Source organism: Bos indicus, chromosome 22 (assembly GCF_029378745.1).
Source record: "Bos indicus isolate NIAB-ARS_2022 breed Sahiwal x Tharparkar chromosome 22, NIAB-ARS_B.indTharparkar_mat_pri_1.0, whole genome shotgun sequence".
Taxonomy (NCBI): Eukaryota; Metazoa; Chordata; class Mammalia; order Artiodactyla; family Bovidae; genus Bos; species Bos indicus.
Window position 1 is genome coordinate 7904030 of NC_091781.1, and position 18702 is coordinate 7922731.

An 18702-nucleotide genomic window follows, 5' to 3' on the forward strand; every position below is an offset into this window, starting at 1 on the left:
GAAATATCCTTGGGAGAGTTCTGGGACTAGGGTTGCCATATTTAGCAAGTAAAAATACAAGACATTTAGTTAAATTTGAACTTCAGATAAACAAGTAATAATTTTTAAACATATCCCAAATTTTGCAAGCATTTTATTTGAAGAGCAGAGCCTAGAGCATCTCAAAGTTCAGAGGATGTAAGAAGCACATGGTGCACACCTCAAGGAAACCAAAATTGAAAGAGACACGTGTACCCCAATGTCCATTGCAGCACTACTTACAATAGCTAGGACACGGAAGCAACCTAGATGTCCATCGGCAGATGAATGGATAAGGAAGTTGTGTTACATATACACAATGGAATGTTATTCAGCTATAAAGAGGCTGAGTTCTAATGAGTTGTTTGAAACTGGAGCCTATTATACAGAGTGAAGTCAGTCAGAAAGAGAAACACAAATACGGTATATTAATGCATATATATGGAATTTAGAATGACAGTCACGACGATCCTACATGCAGGGCAGCAAAGGAGACACAGATGTAAAGAACAGACTTTGGACTCACTGGGAGAAGGCGAGGGTGGGATGATTTGAGAGAATAGCATCGAAACATGCACATTACCATATGTAAAATAGATGATCAGTGCAAGTTCAAACGCATGAAGCGGGGCACCCAAAACCGATGCTCTGGGACAATCCAGAGGGATAGGGTGGGGAGGGAGGGGGGGAGGGGGGAGGGGGTCCAGGATGGGGGGGACACGTGTATACTTGTGGCCAATTCATGTTGATGTATGGCAAAAATCATCACAACATTGTAACTGTCCTCCAATCAGAATATATTAATTAATTGGAAAAAGCAGAAGCACACGGGGGAAGCAAGTGGTTGCCAGTAGCGCCAGGAATGCAAAGGATCATGGGTAACGTTTGAGTCCTGTGCTGGGGCATCCCAAAGGCCAAGCCCAGCAAGTAGAATCCTGTTGTCAATTCCAGGAAGTGAAAGTTGAATCCTTGGGTCAGGAGCTTGGTGGCCCTGTAGTAGGGCAAGCGGCTAGAGTCAGGAATGGGGCCAATCAGGAGAACTGACAAAGCTGCTCAGAAGAGTAATGTGTTAGAGAGCGGTTTTATCACCCAAGGACTCTCGAGAGTGATCCAGATGAGTGAGTTGATTAGCCAGGTTTTAAAACTCAGACTCAAAGAGAACATTTAAAAAAAAATTATTTATTTGGTGGTGCCGAGTCTTAGTTGCGTCATCAGGGATCTTTAGCTGCGGCTTATGAACTCTCTTAGCTGTGATGTGTGGAATCTAGTTCCCTGAAAGTGAAAGTGAAGTCGCTCAGTCGTGTCCGACTCTTTGCGACCCCGTGGACTGTAGCCTACCAGGCTCTTCTGTCCATGGGATTTTCCAGGCAATAGTACTGGAGTGGGTAGCCATTTCCTTCTCCCGGAGATCTTCCCAACCCAGGGATTGAATCCGGGTCTCCCGCATTATAGACAGACGCTTTACCGTCTGAGCCACCAGGGAAGTCAAACCTGGGCTTTCTGCATTGGGAACTCAGAACCTTACACATTAGACCCCCAGGAAAGTCCCTATATATTTTTTTAAAACATTTACGTATTTGATTCATTGGTTCTTGGTTGCCGCAGGCAGGATCTTCGTTGCATTTTGTGGGATCTTTCATTGCGGCAGACTCTCTAGTTGGGGCTCTCGAACTCAGCGGTTACGGCACACAGGCTTAGTTGCCCTGTGGCGTGTGGGATCTTAGTTCCCCAATCAGGGACAGAACCCATGTCCCCTGCATTACAAGGCGGATTCCTGACTAGTGGACCAACAGAGAAGTCCCGTATTTAAAAAATTGTGGTATAATGTATATAACATAAAATTTATATGATGCCAACCATTTTTAAGCATACAACTCAGTAGCAATAAGTACATTCACGGTGTTGTACGACCACCACGAGTATCTATTTCCAGAACTTTTCCACCTTCCCAAATAGAAACTCTCTCTCAATAAACAAAAATTCCCCAGTCTCTGGTAACCTCTATTACACTTTCTGCCTCCATGAATTTGCTTATTCTATGCATCTCCTATAAGAGGAAGAGCACAGGGTTTGTTCTTTTCTGTCTGGCTTATCTCACTAAGCATAATGTTCTCAAGTTTTATCCGTGTTGTAGCATATATTAGAATTTTATTTCTTTTTAAGGCTGAATGACATTCCATTGTATTTATACATACAGACCACATTTTGTTTATCCATAAAGAGGACATATATGTGTGGACATTTCATTTTTTTCAATTTTCCTGTAAACAGTATTCATTGCTACATAAAACAGCAATTCATTGGTATATTCAACAGCGATTCATTGCTACATACAAAAATCACTCCATAGTTAAGGGTATTAAAATAACAACTTGAGGGACTTCCCCAGTGGTCAAGACTCCACAGCAAGTTCCCTCTTTGGTCGGGGAAACTGAGATCCTGCATGCAATGTGGCCAAAAAAAAGAAAAAGATATTACTTTAAAATTGTGTTTTGTATTCCTCAAATTGATCTACAGAGTCAATGCAATCTCTACCAAAATTATAACTGCTTTTCTCTCGTTTTTTTTTTTTTTTTTCCCAGAAGTGGACAAGCTGATTCTAAAATCCATACGAAACTTCAAGGAACTGAGAACAGACAAAAGAACCTTAGAAAAGAAGAATAAAGTTGGCGGATTCACACTTCCCAATTTAAAAACTTACTGCAAAACGATAGTAGCCAAGACAGTGTGGTATTGGCATAAGGGCAGACACAGAGAACAAGAGAATAAAAATGAGATTCCAGAAATAAATATATCAATCACTGGTCGATTGAAATTTGACAAGAATGCCAAAACCATTCAAGGGAAGAAACAATAGCATTTTCAACAACTGGTGCTGAGACATCTGGACATCCACATGCAAAAGATTAAAGTTGGATCCCTATCTCACATCACATACAAAATTAATTCAAAATGGATCAAAGACCTAATGTAAAAGCTATAACAATAATACTCTCAGAAGAAAACAGTAGTAAATTTTCATGACCTCAGATTTAGCAATAGATTCACAAAAAGCATGAATAACAAAGGAAAAATAGATTTCACTGAAATTAAAACATTCTAGTGTTATGTTTCAAATGACATTACCAAGAAAGTGAAAAGACAGCCCACAGGATGGGAGAATGTATTTGCAGATCCTATGTCTAATTAGGGATTTATATCTACAATATATAAAGAACTCTTAAAACTCAATAATAAAGACATATAACCCAATTTTTAAAAAGAGCAATGAACCTAAATAGACATTTATCCAAAGAATATATATGTAAATGGCCAATAAGCACATATATTGATGACAATATAATTAGTCATCAATGAAATGCAAATCAAAACCACAAAATACCATGTCATACCCACTAGGATGGATATAATAAAAAAGTCAGAAAATAATATGTTGGTGACAGAAACTAGTCACAAAATATCACATATTTATGATGCCACTTATATAAAGTGTCCAGAATTTGGAAAATCTACAAAGACAAAAGAAAGATTATTGATTGTTTGGTCTAGGAAGGAAGGCTGGATGGGAGATCATAGCTAAAATGTACAGAGTTTCTTTTAGGGGTGATGAAAATGTTCTAAGATTAACTTTTATGATGCTTACAAATATCTGTAAATATACTAAAAACCATTGAATTATACACTTTAAATACACGAATATTATGGTATTTCAATTATGTATTCATAAAGCTCTTATTTTTAAAAGGTCATATGTTATGTGACTCCATGTATATGAAATGTCAAGATAGGTAAATCTATAGAGATGGAAAGTAGATTAATGTCTGCCAGAGATCAGGGGAAGAGGGAACCAGAAATAATTGTTAAAAAATATGGAATTTTGTTTTGAGGTGATTTAAGTATTTTGGAATTAAAGAGTAGGGATGGTTACACAAATCATGAATGTGTTCAAGACCACTGAGTTGTATTTTTTTTAAGATTTTTTTTTTTGATGTGGACCATTTTTAAAGTGTTTATTGAATTCGTTACAATAAAGAAGTTTCTGTTTTATGTTTTGGTTTTTTGGCTACAAGGCATGCAGGATCTTAGCTCCTGGACCAGGGATCAAACCCTTATCCTCTGCAATGGAAGGCAAAGTCTTAACCACTGGACCACCAGGGAAGTCCCTAAACTTTAAAGTAGTGAATTTTGTGTCACAGAAATTTTAACTCAATAAAAAAATTGTAGCTTTTTTGGTTTGTCTGTTTTAGACACAGACAGACTAGTGATTGCATACACTTCTATTTAAAGTGCTAGTGGTAAAAAACCCGCCTGGCAATGCAGGAGACGCAAGAGACACAGGTTTGATTCCTGGGTCAGGAAGATCCCCTGGAGGAGGGCATGGCAACCCTCTCCAGTATTCTTGCCTGGAGAATACCATGGACAGAGGAGCCTGGTGGGCTACAGTCCATAGGGTCATGACTGACAAGTCTGACATGACTGAAGTGATTTAGCACACACACTATTTAAGATAAGCTCATTGAGTAATTGATCCGTTCACTAAATTGAAACATATTATCTCAAAAACTTTAAGTAAATCACTCTAGTTTTCTAACTTTCCACAGCTCTGACTTACACTGACTATAATTCACATTACTATGCATTCTTTAAATGACCATGCTTACTTATGGGAAGAATAAGAAACCCAAGAACTATTCTAGGTTCATGGTTTTAATTACTGTAATTACAAGAGTCTGATCAGAAAGTGAACAGGAACTAAAAAGCCTCTTGATGAAAGTGAAAGTGGAGAGTGAAAAAGTTGGCTTAAAGCTCAACATTCAGAAAATGAAGATCATGGCATCCGGTCCCATCACTTCATGGGAAATAGATGGGGAAACAGTGGAAACAGTGTCAGACTTTGTTTTTTTGGGCTCCAAAATCACTGCAGATGGTGACTGCAGCCATGAAATTAAAAGACGCTTGCTCCTTGGAAGGAAAATTTATGACCAACCTAGATAGCATATTCAAAAGCAGAGACATTACTTTGCCAAAAAAAGTCCATCTAGTCAAGGCTATGGTTTTTCCAGTGGTCATGTATGGATGTGAGAGTTGGACTGTGAAGAAGGCTGAGTGCTGAAGAATTGATGCTTTTGAACTGTGGTGTTGGAGAAGCCTCTTGAGAGTCCCTTGGACTGCAAGGAGATCCAACCAGTCCATTCTGAAGGAGATCAGCCCTGGGATTTCTTTGGAAGGAATGATGCGAAAGCTGAAACTCCAGTACTTTGGCCATCTCATGCGAAGAGTTGACTCATTGGAAAAGACTCTGATGCTGGGAGGGATGGGGGCAAGAGGAGAAGGGGAGGACAGAGGATGAGATGGCTGGATGGCATCACTGACTCGATGGACATGAGTCTGAGTGAACTCCAGGAGTTGGTGATGGACAGGGAGGCCTGGTGTGCTGTGGTTCATGGGGTCCTAAAGAGTCAGACATGACTGAGGGACTGATCTGATTTGATCTGATCTGATCTCAGACCAGGGATTGAACCCGTGTTCCCTGCATTGGCAGGTGGATTCTTTCCCACTGAACCACCAGGGAAGTCCCCTATACATTTTTTAAAAAGTATCACTGGTATCTGGGGCTGGGAAGATTCTTAACATTTTGAGTAAGAAATGAATTTGCTAATTTAAAAAATGATAATGCCCACTATATCACTATTTTATGTATAAAGTCACTGTATGCAATCTACATTTCTATCAATAGGTAGTATGTTTGACTTATTTATACAAGGATATACTCTGGCCATTGATTTATATTCATTATCATGAACAGATGTCCAAAATATATTCAGTTCAGTTCAGTTCAGTTCAGTTGCTTAGTCATGTCCGACTCTTTTCGACCCCATGAATCGCAGCACGCCAGGCCTACCTGTCCATCACCAACTCCCGGAGTTCACTCAGACTCATGTCCATCGAGTCAGTGATGCCATCCAGCCATCTCATCCTCTGTCATCCCCTTCTCCTCCTGCCCCCAATCCCTCCCAGCATCAGAGTCTTTTCCAATGAGTCAACCCTTCCCATGAGGTGGCCAAAGTATTGGAGTTTCAGCTTTAGCATCATTTCCTTCCAAAGAAATCCCAGGGCTGATCTCCTTCAGAATGGACTGCTTGGATCTCCTTGCAGTCCAAGGGACTCTCAAGAGGCTTCTCCAACACCACAGTTCAAAAGCATCAATTCTTCAGCGCTCAGCCTTCTTCACAGTCCAACTCTCATATCCATACATGACCACAGGAAAAACCATAGCCTTGACTAGATGGACCTTTGTTGGCAAAGTAATGTCTCTGCTTTTGAATATGCTATTTAGCTTGGTCATAACTTTCCTTCCAAGGAGCAAGAGTCTTTTAATTTCATGGCTGCAGTCACCATCTGTAGTGATTTTGGAGCCCAGAAAAATAAAGTCTGACACTGTTTCCACTGTTTCCCCATCTATTTCCCATGAAGTGATGGGATTGGATGCCATGATCTTCATTTTCTGAATGTTGAGCTTTAGGCCAACTTTTTCACTCTCTACTTTCACTTTCATCAAGAGGCTTTTTAGTTCCTCTTCACTTTCTGCCATAAGGGTGGTGTCATCTGCATATCTGAGGTGATTGATATTTCTCCCGGCAATCTTGATTTCAGCTTGTGCTTCATGAAGCCCAGCGTTTCTCATGATGTACTCTGCATAGAAGTTAAATAAGCAGGGTGACAATATACAGCCTTGACGTTCTCCTTTTCCTATTTGGAACCAGTCTGTTGTTCCATGTCCAGTTCTAACTGTTGCTTCCTGACCTGCATACAGATTTCTCAAGAGGCAGATCAGGTGGTCTGGTATTCCCATCTCTTTCAGAATTTTCCACAGTTTATTGTGATCCACACTGATGAAAAAAGTGAAAGTGAGTGAAAGTCACTCAGTCGTGTTCAACTCTTTGTGACCCCATGGAGTGTCGATGGAATTCTCCAGGCCAGAATACTGGATTGGGTAGCTGTTCCCTTCTCCAGGGGATCTTCCAAACCCAGGGCTCAAACCCATGAATCCTGCATTGCGGGTGGATTCTTTACCAGCTGAGCCACAAGGGAAACCCAATGAAAAAAGCAGGTCATCGGTCAGTATTTGTCAATTTAATCCCATTATAATTCTACAGAGTTTATACTTTCCAGTATTTTCTGAATTTTTGAAATGAGTAGTAAACTATTTTCTGTCTGGAAAAAAAGATGCCTTTCTTTGTCTTATGCTCTTGAACTAGTAGATGGCATTCCTATTCTGGGACTCCTCTGAGCTTACCCACTACGCTTTCCTGCAAGGAAGCTGAAGTAGTATCTCCTTCCTCCATGACAGCTTTAGAGATGCCAAGTTGGACTTCCCTGGTGGTCCAATGGTTATGAGTCTGTGCTTCCACCGGTTCGATTCCTGGTAGGAAAACTAAGGTCCTGCATACCCAGCGAGGTGGCCAAAAAAAAAAAAAGAGTCAGGCCCAAGGTCACACCAGAGAAGGGCCATGATGGTCAATTCCAGGGTCAGTTAGCCTGTTGCTAATTGATTAATTCTTACTAGTTCTTATTAATTAACTCTTAATTCACCCATTCAGGGTTTTTAGGTAGAGGATTGCTACCATGTTTCAGAATTAAGTTTGGCTGACACCCTCTCAGGAGCTAAACACAGGTCACCCCACTGACCTCACCGAGCCCTATGCCCCCCTCAGCCTTGGGGACTCTCTTCATCCCCCAACATCACTCTCTGCTAAACCAGCCCATCCCACCCTTTAGGAGAAGCCTGCATAAGCTTCCTTCAAGGAGGCTTTAGCAGCAGTGTTGGCCTTTAGTAATAGAATCCTGCATAGGCTTCCTTCAAGGAGGCTTTAGTAACAGTATGTGGAGGCGGGGGGTCAGGGAGGAGAGCACACGACTCTGTTCCATCACGGTGCATATCAGGGACACCAGAACCATGTATTAAACGCATTTGGTCATCTGGATAAAAAGTTCTTTTCACCTGCCTATTCTCAAGAGGAGAAAGTCCCATCCCTATGATGGTGTTCTGGAAACTTCAGGACGATCGAGGTAAAGGGTAAGAGGATAGGACATGGTTGAGCTTGACTTAGCTGTGTTAGTCATAACTGTCCCTCCTCCCGGGCGGGGGGTAGGGAGGATGGAAATAGAAAAGAAAAGAAAAAAAGAGGATAGAAGGGAGCAGATCAGAGTCAGAAATGCCATTTGTCCAAGAATTGTGTGCAAGTCCTCTTTATCACTGTTCTTATCCATTGTGGTACCCCTGCTGCTCATTTTCAATACATGTCTGTTAAATGTAAATGGAGGTGGGACTTCCCTGGCGATCCAGTGGTTAAGACTCCTTGCTCTCAATGCAGGGGGCACAGGTTCCATCCCTGGTCAGGGAACTAAGATCTGGCATTTCACATCACGCAGTCAAAGAATAAAACTAAATGGGGGTTACATTGACAGGGACTTAATGTGTGTTTCCCATACTCGGTTGTGCACCACAGTTAGATCTTGATATACTGAATGTTTGCAAAAAGGGCTCTACTGTAACGAAGTCAGATCCTAATCTGTGAACAGATTGGCCAAATTCCTATGTATTAATATTAAGAGGAAAATTGCATCCTACAGAGAACACCAAAGTCCATAATTCTGTAATGGAAGTCAGTATTTATAAAAGGGAAAAAAATGTTGAGTGATCAGAAGACATGAGAAAAGTGTAAAGTGTTTTTGTCTCGAAATAGCCAAGCCGGCGCATATTTCACAAAGCTTTGTTACAAAGTGGAATTTGGGTTACAAAGCTGAAAATTAATGCAACTGAGTCCTAGATGATAAAAATGAGGCAAATCTCAAATGATCTATTTATAAGCAGTGTGTGAGTGTGATTTTTCACACTCACTCTGAGGCCGGCTGAAATGAGCAGTGTCTCACTGCAGCTGCTCTGGTTGGCCCACCCAGGTATCTTCCCAGGACTGTGCCTGCCAGGAGACGGATCATACACTCCTTTCCTATTGCCTCTCCTGGTTAACCTGATATACAGCTCCAGAATATTGCAAAGCAGACTCCTTTCAACGCAGTGATTAAGTGCATTTGAAGTTTTTGTTACTTTCCGTTTGTTTCTGGACATGGGCTCCCTCTTGTGGTTCACAGGGTAGGCCTATGCTGTACAAGATCTAAGAAATTTTATTTTCATTTTTGCGGCTGCAAGATTACTTGGGCCCTGGTAGAAAAAACGATTATAGCTGAATGGATTGATGATTTTTAAGGAAGCATTGCAAAGACCTAAGTTAACTTATTTCAGCCAGAAGGATACATGTGTAAAAGACCCAGGGTGGGGCTTCCCTGGTGGCTCAGCAGGAAAGAATCCACCTGCCAGTGGGGAGACACAGGTTCCATCACTGGTCTGAGAAGATTTCACAGGAAACTAAGCCCGTGCAGCGGGACTGCTGAGCCCACGTGCTGCAGCCACTGAAGCCAGCCCACAGAGATCCCATGCAACAAGAGAAGCCACTGTGAGAGAAGCCCGAACAACAGAGAGCAGCCCGTGCTCGTGGTGACTGAAGGAAAGGCCGCGCAGTAATGAAGACCCAGCACAGCCACAAATAAATAAAATGCCCACTATGTAGAGAATTCTACCAATTGAATACAGAAAAAGCTAACTTATTTATTCTCCCAAAAATCAGATCAATCAGATCAGTCGCTCAGTCGTGTCCAACTCTTTGCGACCCCATGAATCGCAGCACGCCAGGCCTACCTGTCCATCATCAACTCCCGGAGTTCACTCAGACTCATGTCCATCGAGTCAGTGATGCCATCCAACCATCTCATCCTCTGTCGTCCCCTTCTCCTCCTGCCCCCAATCCCTCCCAGCATCAGAGTCTTTTCCAATGAGTCAACTCTTCGCATGAGGTGGCCAAAGTACTGGAGTTTCAGCTTTAGCATCATTCCTTCCAAAGAAATCCCAGGGCTGATCTCCTTCAGAATGGACTGGTTGGATCTCCTTGCAGTCCAAGGGACTCTCAAGAGGCTTCTCCAACACCACAGTTCAAAAGCATCCATGCTTCGAAGCTCAGCCTTCTTCACAGTCCAACTCTCATATCCATACATGACCACTGGAAAAACCATAGCCTTGACTAGATGGACTTTTGTTGGCAAAGTGATGTCTCTGCTTTTGAATATGCTATCTAGGTTGGTCATAACTCCCTCCAAGGAGTAAGTGTCTTTTAATTTCATGGCTGCAGTCACCATCTGCAGTGATTTTGGAGCCCAGAAAAATAAAGTCTGACACTGTTTCCACTGTTTCCCCATCTATTTCCCATACAGTGATGGGACCGGATGCCATGATCTTCGTTTTCTGAATGTTGAGCTTTAAGCCAACTTTTTCACTCTCTACTTTCACTTTCATCAAGAGGCTTTTGAGTTCCTCTTCACTTTCTGCCATAAGGGTGGTGTCATCTGCATATCTGAGGTTATTGATATTTCTCCCGGCAATCTTGATTCCAGCTTGTGTTTCTTCCAGTCCAGCGTTTCTCATGATGTACTCTGCATAGAAGTTCAATAAACAGGGTGACAATATACAGCCTTGACGTTCTCCTTTTCCTATTTGGAACCAGTCTGTTGTTCCATGTCCAGTTCTAACTGTTGCTTCCTGACCTGCATACAAATTTCTCAAGAGGCAGGTCAGGTGGTCTGGTATTCCCATCTCTTTAAGAATTTTCCACAGTTTATTGTGATCCACACAGTCAAAGGCTTTGGTGTAGTCAGTAAAGCAGAAATAGATGTTTTTCTGGAACTCTCTTGCTTTTTCCATGATCCAGCAGATGTTGACAATTTGATCTCTGGTTCCTCTGCCTTTTCTAAAATCAGCTTGAACATCAGGAAGTTCACGGTTCACACATTGCTGAAGCCTGGCTTGGAGAATTTTGAGCATTACTTTACTAGCATGTGAGATGAGTGCAATTGTGCAGTAGTTTGAGCATTCTTTGGCATCGCCTTTCTTTGGGATTGGAATGAAAACTGACCTTTTCCAGTCCTGTGGCCACTGCTGAGTTTTCCACATTTGCTGGCAGATTGAGTGCAGCACTTTCACAGCATCATCTTTCAGGATTTGGAATAGCTCAACTGGAATTCCATCACCTCCACTAGCTTTGTTCGTAGTGATGCTTTCTAAGGCCCACTTGACTTCACATTCCAGGATGTCTGGCTCTTGGTCAGTGATCACACCATCGTGATTATCTTGGTCGTGAAGATCTTTTTTGTACAGTTCTTCTGTGTATTCTTGCCATCTCTTCTTAATATCTTCTGCTTCTGTTAGGTCCATACCATCTCTGTCCTTTATCGAGCCCATCTTTGCATGAAATATTCCTTTGGTATCTCTGATTTTCTTGAAGAGATCCCTAGTCTTTCCCATTGTGTTGTTTTCCTCTATTTCTTTGCATTGATCGCTGAAGAAGGCTTTCTTCTCTCTCCTTGCTCTTCTTTGGAATCTGCATTCAGATGCTTATATCTTTCCTTTTCTCCTTTGCTATTATCTCCCCAAAATAATAACCAGCATTTTCTGAGTGCTTAGGCTTCCCAGTGGCTCCGCGGTAAAGAATCCACCTGCAGTCCAGGAGCTGCAGGAGACGTGGGTTCGATCTCTGGGTCAGGAAGATCCCCTGGAGGAGAGCATAGCAACCCAATCCAGTTTTTTTGCCTGGGAAATCCCACGGACAGAGGAGCCTGGTGGGTTGAAGTCCATAGAGCCACAAAGAGTCAGACACGACCGAAGTGACTTAGCACCAAGTGTTAACCAAGTTTCAGCTACTGCTTTAAACATTTTATGTAGAGAATTATGTAACCTTTTATTATGGGAAATTTTAAGCTTAAGAAATAAAAAGCATGAAAAAACCTCTATGTATGCCTTGCACACCATTTTTTATTGTTCTTTTTCTAATTGGAATATAGTTGAGTTACAATGCTGTGTTAATCTTTGCTGTATGGCAAAGGGACTCAATTATATATACATTCTTTTTTACTTTATTTTTTAAAAAGATTTTCCTTCTTCAAAATATATATATATATTTTTTTAAAATATAGATTTATTTATTTTAATTGGAGGCTAATTACTTTACAATATTATATTGGTTTTGCCATATATCAACATGAATCTGGGGAACACATGTACACCCGTGGCGGATTCATGTTGATATACATTCTTTTTTAAAATATTCTTTTTCATTATGGTTTATCCTAGGATACTGACTATGGTTTCCCGTGCTATGTAGTAAGACCTTGTTGTGAGTTTGCGTCTGCTGCTGCTGCTGCTAAGTCGCTTCAGTCGTGTCCGACTCTGTGCGACCCCATAGACAGCAGCCCACCAGGCTCCCCCGTCCCTGGGATTCTCCAGGCAAGAACACTGGAGTGGGTTGCCATTTCCTCCTCCAATGCATGAAAGTGAAAAGTGAAAGGGAAGTCACTCAGTCTTGTCCGACTCTTAGCGACCCCATGGACTGCAGCCCACCAGGCTCCTCCGCCCATGGGATTTGCCAGGCAAGAGTGCTGGAGCGGGGTGCCATTGCCTTCTCCGAGTTTGCGTCTACCAACCCCAAACTCCCAACGCATCATTCTTGCTCCCCCGACTCTTGGCAACCACAAGGCCGTTCCCCCTGTGACTCTGTTTCTGTTTTGTAGATAGGTTCGTTTGACGTAGCACATGTTTAAAATCGTTATCATTAACATTTTAACATTTTGCCCTGTACGTTTTATCTACCACCACTGTTCTCTCTCAAATTTTTTCCTGAAGTATTTAAAGCCAATGCCAGATGTCCTATAACTCATTCATAACTATCTTAAATATATTATTAATTTTAAAAATATATTAGCTATTTTAGTCCTTAAAAGCAGATAATCTTATTATTCCCATTTTCCGTATGCATAAACTGAGGCAAAGGTGATTGGATGGCTTAAACCCTGGAGTCTGACTGCCAGCTTCCCGGGGGCCCTGTGCCCTGCCTCCTGATATCGATCCTCTGTGTAAGTTCCCTCATATGTTACACCAGGGTGGATCTGTGAGACCCATGGCATACGGCGGAAAAGATGCTATGTCACTTCTGAGATTGGATTGTGCCTTCTGTCTTGGGTGACTCTCCCTTTGTTGAATTACCTGCCTCTAGGGGAAGCCAGCCGCCACGTCCAGCAGTTCCATGGAGGGTCCCACATGGTGAGGAATGCAGGCCTCCAGCCAGCAGCCAGCCCAGGGCTCAGGTTCGCCAACAATGGCATGAGATAACTCGAAGCCAGACTCTCCAGCCCTATTTGAGCCTTGAAATGATCACAGTCAGAACTAACAGCGTGACCGCAACCTCGAGAGGGACCCTGAGCCAGGACCATCCAGCAAAGCCACTCCCAGATTTCTGACCCACAGAAATTATGAGAAAATATTTATTGCCGAAGCTTTCGTGTTTTGAGTAGCTTGTTACGTAGTGCTAGATTATTAACAGTCTGTGTTCTCAATCACTGTTGTATTCTGTCCCCAGATACAAGTCTGTGATAGCTTTTGCTTTGCCACTACTGTGATACTTAAATGACAATGCTAGGCAATGAACTGAAAGGATATTTTTAGGGAGCTTAATATCACGCACAGATTTCACTGTTACTCTAATCTGTGAGTGGTGAATATAATAATAAAAAAACTAGTTAATTAAACCAAATATTGCAACCATGAAATTAGAAGCCGATTGCTTCTTAGAAGGAAAGCTGTGACAATCCTAGACAGTGTATTAAAAAGCAAAGACATCACTTTGCTGACAAAAGTCCATATGAGTCAAGGCTATGGTCTTCCCAGTAGTCATGTACAGATGTGAGAGTTGGGCCATAAAGAAGGCAGGACGCCTTTTGAACTGTGGTGTTGGAGAAGACTCTGGAGAGTCCCTTGGACAGCAAAGAGATCAAATCAGTCAATCCTAAAGGAAATCAACTTGAATACTCACTGGAATGACGGATGCTGAAGCTAAAGTTCCAATACTTTGGCACCTGATGCAAACAGCCAACTTATTAGAAAAGACTCTGATGCTGGGAAAGATTGAAAGGCAGGAGAAGAGGGTGATAGAGGATGAGATGGTTGGAGGGCATCACCAGTTCAGTGAATGTGAACTTGGGCAGACTCTCAGAGATGGTGAGGTACAGGGAGGCCTGGCATGCTGCAGTCCAGGGGGTCACAAAAAGCCAGACATGACTTGGCGACTGAACAACAACAATCCCACCATTCACATCATTTTCAATTTACTTCCTACTTTTTAAAAAAGGACGACAAAGGAAATCCCCTGACGGTTCAGTGGTTAGGGCTCCATGCTTCCACTGCAAGGGACCCAGGCTCAGGGAACTGAGGTCTTGCAAGCTGTGTGGCAAAAAAAAAAAAAAAAAAAAGACTGCAGAGTATTTTCTATTAGTTATTACACCAATACCCTATTCATATCCTATTAATTGCAATTTGACTATTTCCAGGTTGTCTCTTTTTTTGCAACTATAAATGATGCTTCATTAAACACCTGTATACATCCTATCTTGATGAACTTTGGCGGGTATGATCTTATGGAATGTTTCTAGCAGTGAGCTTGACTGACCAAGCATATGTGCGTTCCCCACTGACGGCAACCCTAATCACGTACACAAAGGTCCAAGTGTTATAATACTACCAATCCCATGTCAACATCCCCGCCTTCCCACACTTCGTTAGCACTGGATACCATTAAACATCAATTTTGCCAATCCAAAAGGTGTTAAATAGCTTCCATTGTTTAGATTTGCATTTCTTTAACTGTGGCTGAACTTAAGCCTTTTTTTATGAGTTTATTGATCATTAGTATTTCTTTTTCTCTGAACTATCTGCCGTATAAGAGCTCTTTGCAGTTTGGACGTTAGCTTGTCAAATACGTTGCTAATATTTTTCCCGGTCATTTGACCTTTGACTTTGTTTATGATTTATGGTTTGGACTTTAGGTACTACTTAGTAAGGCTTTCTTTATTCTACAATAGCAAATATATGTTCCCATGCTTTCTTCTAGAAGTTTCTGATTTTCATTGGTTGCATAACATTTTTGCTCCCTCTGGAACTTATTTTGGGTTAAAGAATGAAATAAGGATTCAGTATTTCTCCCCCAAATATATATAGTAATCTAGTTGTTTTGATGCAATATATATAATTTCTCATTCCTCATCAATTTGACATGATACCTTTATGACAAACTAACTCTCCATGTGTATTGGGATCTATTTTGCACCCTTTATTCTGTTCCGTGGATCTGCCTATTTCTTTGGAAGTTTTTAAGTCCTTTCATTGTTATAGTTTCAGTTTGTGGTCGGACCAGTTCCCATCCATACTTTGTTTTGAATGTTCCTGGTTACCATGAGTTATAGAATTTTTCAAGATTAAAAAAATCCACTGTATTTTAATTGGGATTGGATTGAATTGGGATGACAATTTAGGAAGAATTTCTATATTTAACATATTTAGTCCCTTGATCCAAAAAATGTTATGTCTTTCAATTTACTTATCTTCTTTCATGTCCCCAAATAGAATTTTGAGGTTTTCTTCATTCAAGTTTATACATTTTTTATTTGTGAATGCTAAGACAGTTGATCAGTTTATAGTTTTTAAAATAAAATGGCTTTTTCCACCAAATTTTCTCAGAGTTATTGATTAGGGATATGTTGCTCATTTTTATATACAAAGTGTATAACCTTCCATTTTCATGAATTCTACAGTTGCTTCTAATAGTTTTTAGTAATTCTCTAGGTTTTTTTTTCCTTCTAGATATATATTGTAAACTGTTTTTTAAAAATATTTATTTACTTTGCTGCACTGGGTCTTAGTTGTGGCATTCAGGATGCAGTTCCCTGACCAGGGGTTGAATCTGCCCCCTTCCCGTCCCCAGTGCCCCACACAGGGAGCATTAAGTCTTAACCACTGGACCATCAGGGAAGTCTCCGTCAACATTATTGGTGTCCCACTCAGACTCCCTTTACAAGCCCAGCACACCCATCCCCCAGGGGCTGTGAACGTGATTACTAACTACTGACAGGTGCCCCCTTCTGTGGGGATCTGGGGGTTCGCAGGTGGCTTAATGGGTAAATAACCTGTCTGCAGATGCAGGAAACACAGGTTTGATCCCTGAGTCAGGACGATCCCCTAAAGGAGGGCTTGGCAACCCACTCCAGTACTCTTGCTTGGAAAATTCCACAGACAGAGGAGCCTGACAAGCTACAGTGCATAGCGTCACAAAGGGTTGGACACAACTGAAGCGACTTCGCACGCTTGCTGGAGAATTGCCTTTGGATGGATGGGAATTGAGTTGCCTGGGAGATAACATTCTCCTCCACCTCAACCAAGCAGGTCGTAGTCAATAACTAATGACTTTAATTTGGGTGAAAAATATAAGCTTCCTCCCTTGTTTCAAAATGGTAGCAACTCTATGGTGCCATTCACGCTCCAGAGCTCTCCAGGGCAGGCCGAGTCTCGACTGCAGCTGATACCACATCCCTCCTGAGTTCCTCTCCCTGCCTTACCCTGCTGCCCACGTTACCTTTCTCCAAAGAGCACGCCTTCAATAAATAACATGCCTGTGCATCCCTGTCTCAGGCTTTTCTTCCAGAAAACTTTATTGAAGCCCATATATAATTCTATGGATTAAAGAAATATTTACTAAACCAATATTAACGGGCATTTGTAATGTGCTAGAACTTCTAGACAGGCATCTGAACAGACCAAGTTCCCTGTCTCGTGGAGCTTATATTTTAGTGGGAGACACTGCCAGTGAACAAGTAAACAAAGATATAAATATATAACAAGGACAATCAGGGTGCCTGTGATAAGGTAGGAGCACTATTTTTAAACGAACAATGAAAGAAGTTGTATCAGTTATTTTACTTTTGGTACAAGTAAACAGAAAACCCAAGTCAATGTGGTTGAAGCAAAAAAGGAAATTTATTATACCACATAACAAAAATTCTAGAGGCATGAGGGCTCCAAAGTTAGTAAAATAAAGACATCACCAAGGAACCAGGTTCTTGCTGTCTTCTTGCTATGCCATCCTTAGTGCATCACTTTTGACCTGCCCCCCAAAGAAACAAACAGGGACTTCCCTGGTAGTCCAGTGGTTAAGACTTAGCCTTCCAGTGCAGAGGGTAGGGGTTCAATCCCTGGTTGGGGAGCTAAGATGCCACATGCCTAGTGGCCAAAACAAAACAAACATTAAAAGAAAAAAAAAAGAAAACTGTAACAAATTCAATAAAGACTTTTAAAAAATTGTTTTAAAAAATGAAACAAAGATCCTGAGACAGAGTGAGGTGTTCATACTCCAAAAATACTTTGGAGACAAATTTAGCATGAAGTTGTCAGGACTTACTTATCTATCAGGTATAAAAGAGAAAACAGCCTTCTGATGACAGGATCCCTTGTCTCTCAAGGGCAAGGGCAGGACCTATAAAGGCAGAAGTCACAAGTGTTCACAGAGAATAATAATTTCTTGGTTTCAACAACTCCTTTGATTGCAAGTTCTAAGTTGGTTAGTTACAGGAGAGCTTGGCACAGCTGATTGTTATGCCCCAAGTCAGTTTGTTGAGTCTAAGTAGTACAGTCACAAATTTCTCACAAGGTAGCTTTTCTACTGATTGACTAGTTTTCTGAAAAACAGTTGCTCTGGTTCCTTCTTCTGGGGAAGCAGTTGCTCTGACTCCTAGCTAATATTGCCGGCTCAGGGGTATGCAGTGAGCAAGTCTGAATACATATATTCAAGATTCAGCAAAAAAAAAAAAATTTTAATCCCTTTCCTCATGGTCACAAGATGGCTGCAGCAGTTCCAGACGTCAGATCCAGGCATACAATGTTAAAAGACTGTCTTAGTCATGCTGCAGCATTGCAATTTATCAAGCCTTCAATAACTTGTTTTAGTAGTATACTAGATAAACTGTGCTGGATTCACAATGCAATACTCATTTACCCCCAAGCAATGAAGCACAAAAATACCGGTCAGAATGAGAATCATGGTGACTCATAGTTTTAAATAGGGCAGGTTGAATCATGAAAGGACCAAAGATTCTAAATAAATTGCCCGAAGAAATACCCAATTCTGTTTGCGTCGGATTACCTTCTTGACTAAGTAAATGTTTTTTTGGAGCTGTTGATTACATACTGAAAAATCCCTGAACTCAAAGACTTATTGTATACCTGTACATTTTAAACAGCTATACTTCTCTGTGCTGCTTCCCTCAACCAATCCATGTCAAGTTCTAACTACACTACTTAAGGAGGAAGCTGGGCTTTCAACAAGCAAACTTCTGGAAAACAGAGTAGGAAATAAAGGCAAGAAACCCCATCTCTTCTAGGAAAAATACTGGATTTTATTTCAAATCATTGGTGATGCATTCACTGTTTATAGCCTGGGAAATCTGTCCTGAGGCCACTGCAATACAGGAATTAGGGGTATTTGGGGAGCTAATTTCAACCTTCCACCACTGTATTTTCCTTGAAATGTAAAAAAATAGTCGGGGGGAAGGGAGTGGAGAAAACTTGAGGGATTGTCAGCCTGGAAAAGGGCTGAAGGAAAGAGCTGAGGTCTAGGGATCATACAGACAGACCAATCCAGTTTCACAATCTTTCCTGGGGCCAGGTCGAAATGGTTTACTTTAAAGCTCCTGAAACTG

At 41.4% G+C, this 18702-nt stretch overlaps 1 long non-coding RNA gene across 8 annotated transcripts in view; it reads left to right on the forward strand.

Moving 5' to 3' along the window:
- LOC139178719 (uncharacterized) overlaps window positions 1-4065 on the forward strand; it is a 69712-nt gene extending 65647 nt beyond the window's left edge. For all 8 annotated transcript variants that reach the window (XR_011563212.1, XR_011563208.1, XR_011563209.1 and 5 more), the window contains one exon: window positions 2601-4065. This is a non-coding gene — a long non-coding RNA (uncharacterized lncRNA). The remainder of the gene's footprint in view (window positions 1-2600) is intronic.
- Window positions 4066-18702: the final 14637 nt, after the last annotated feature.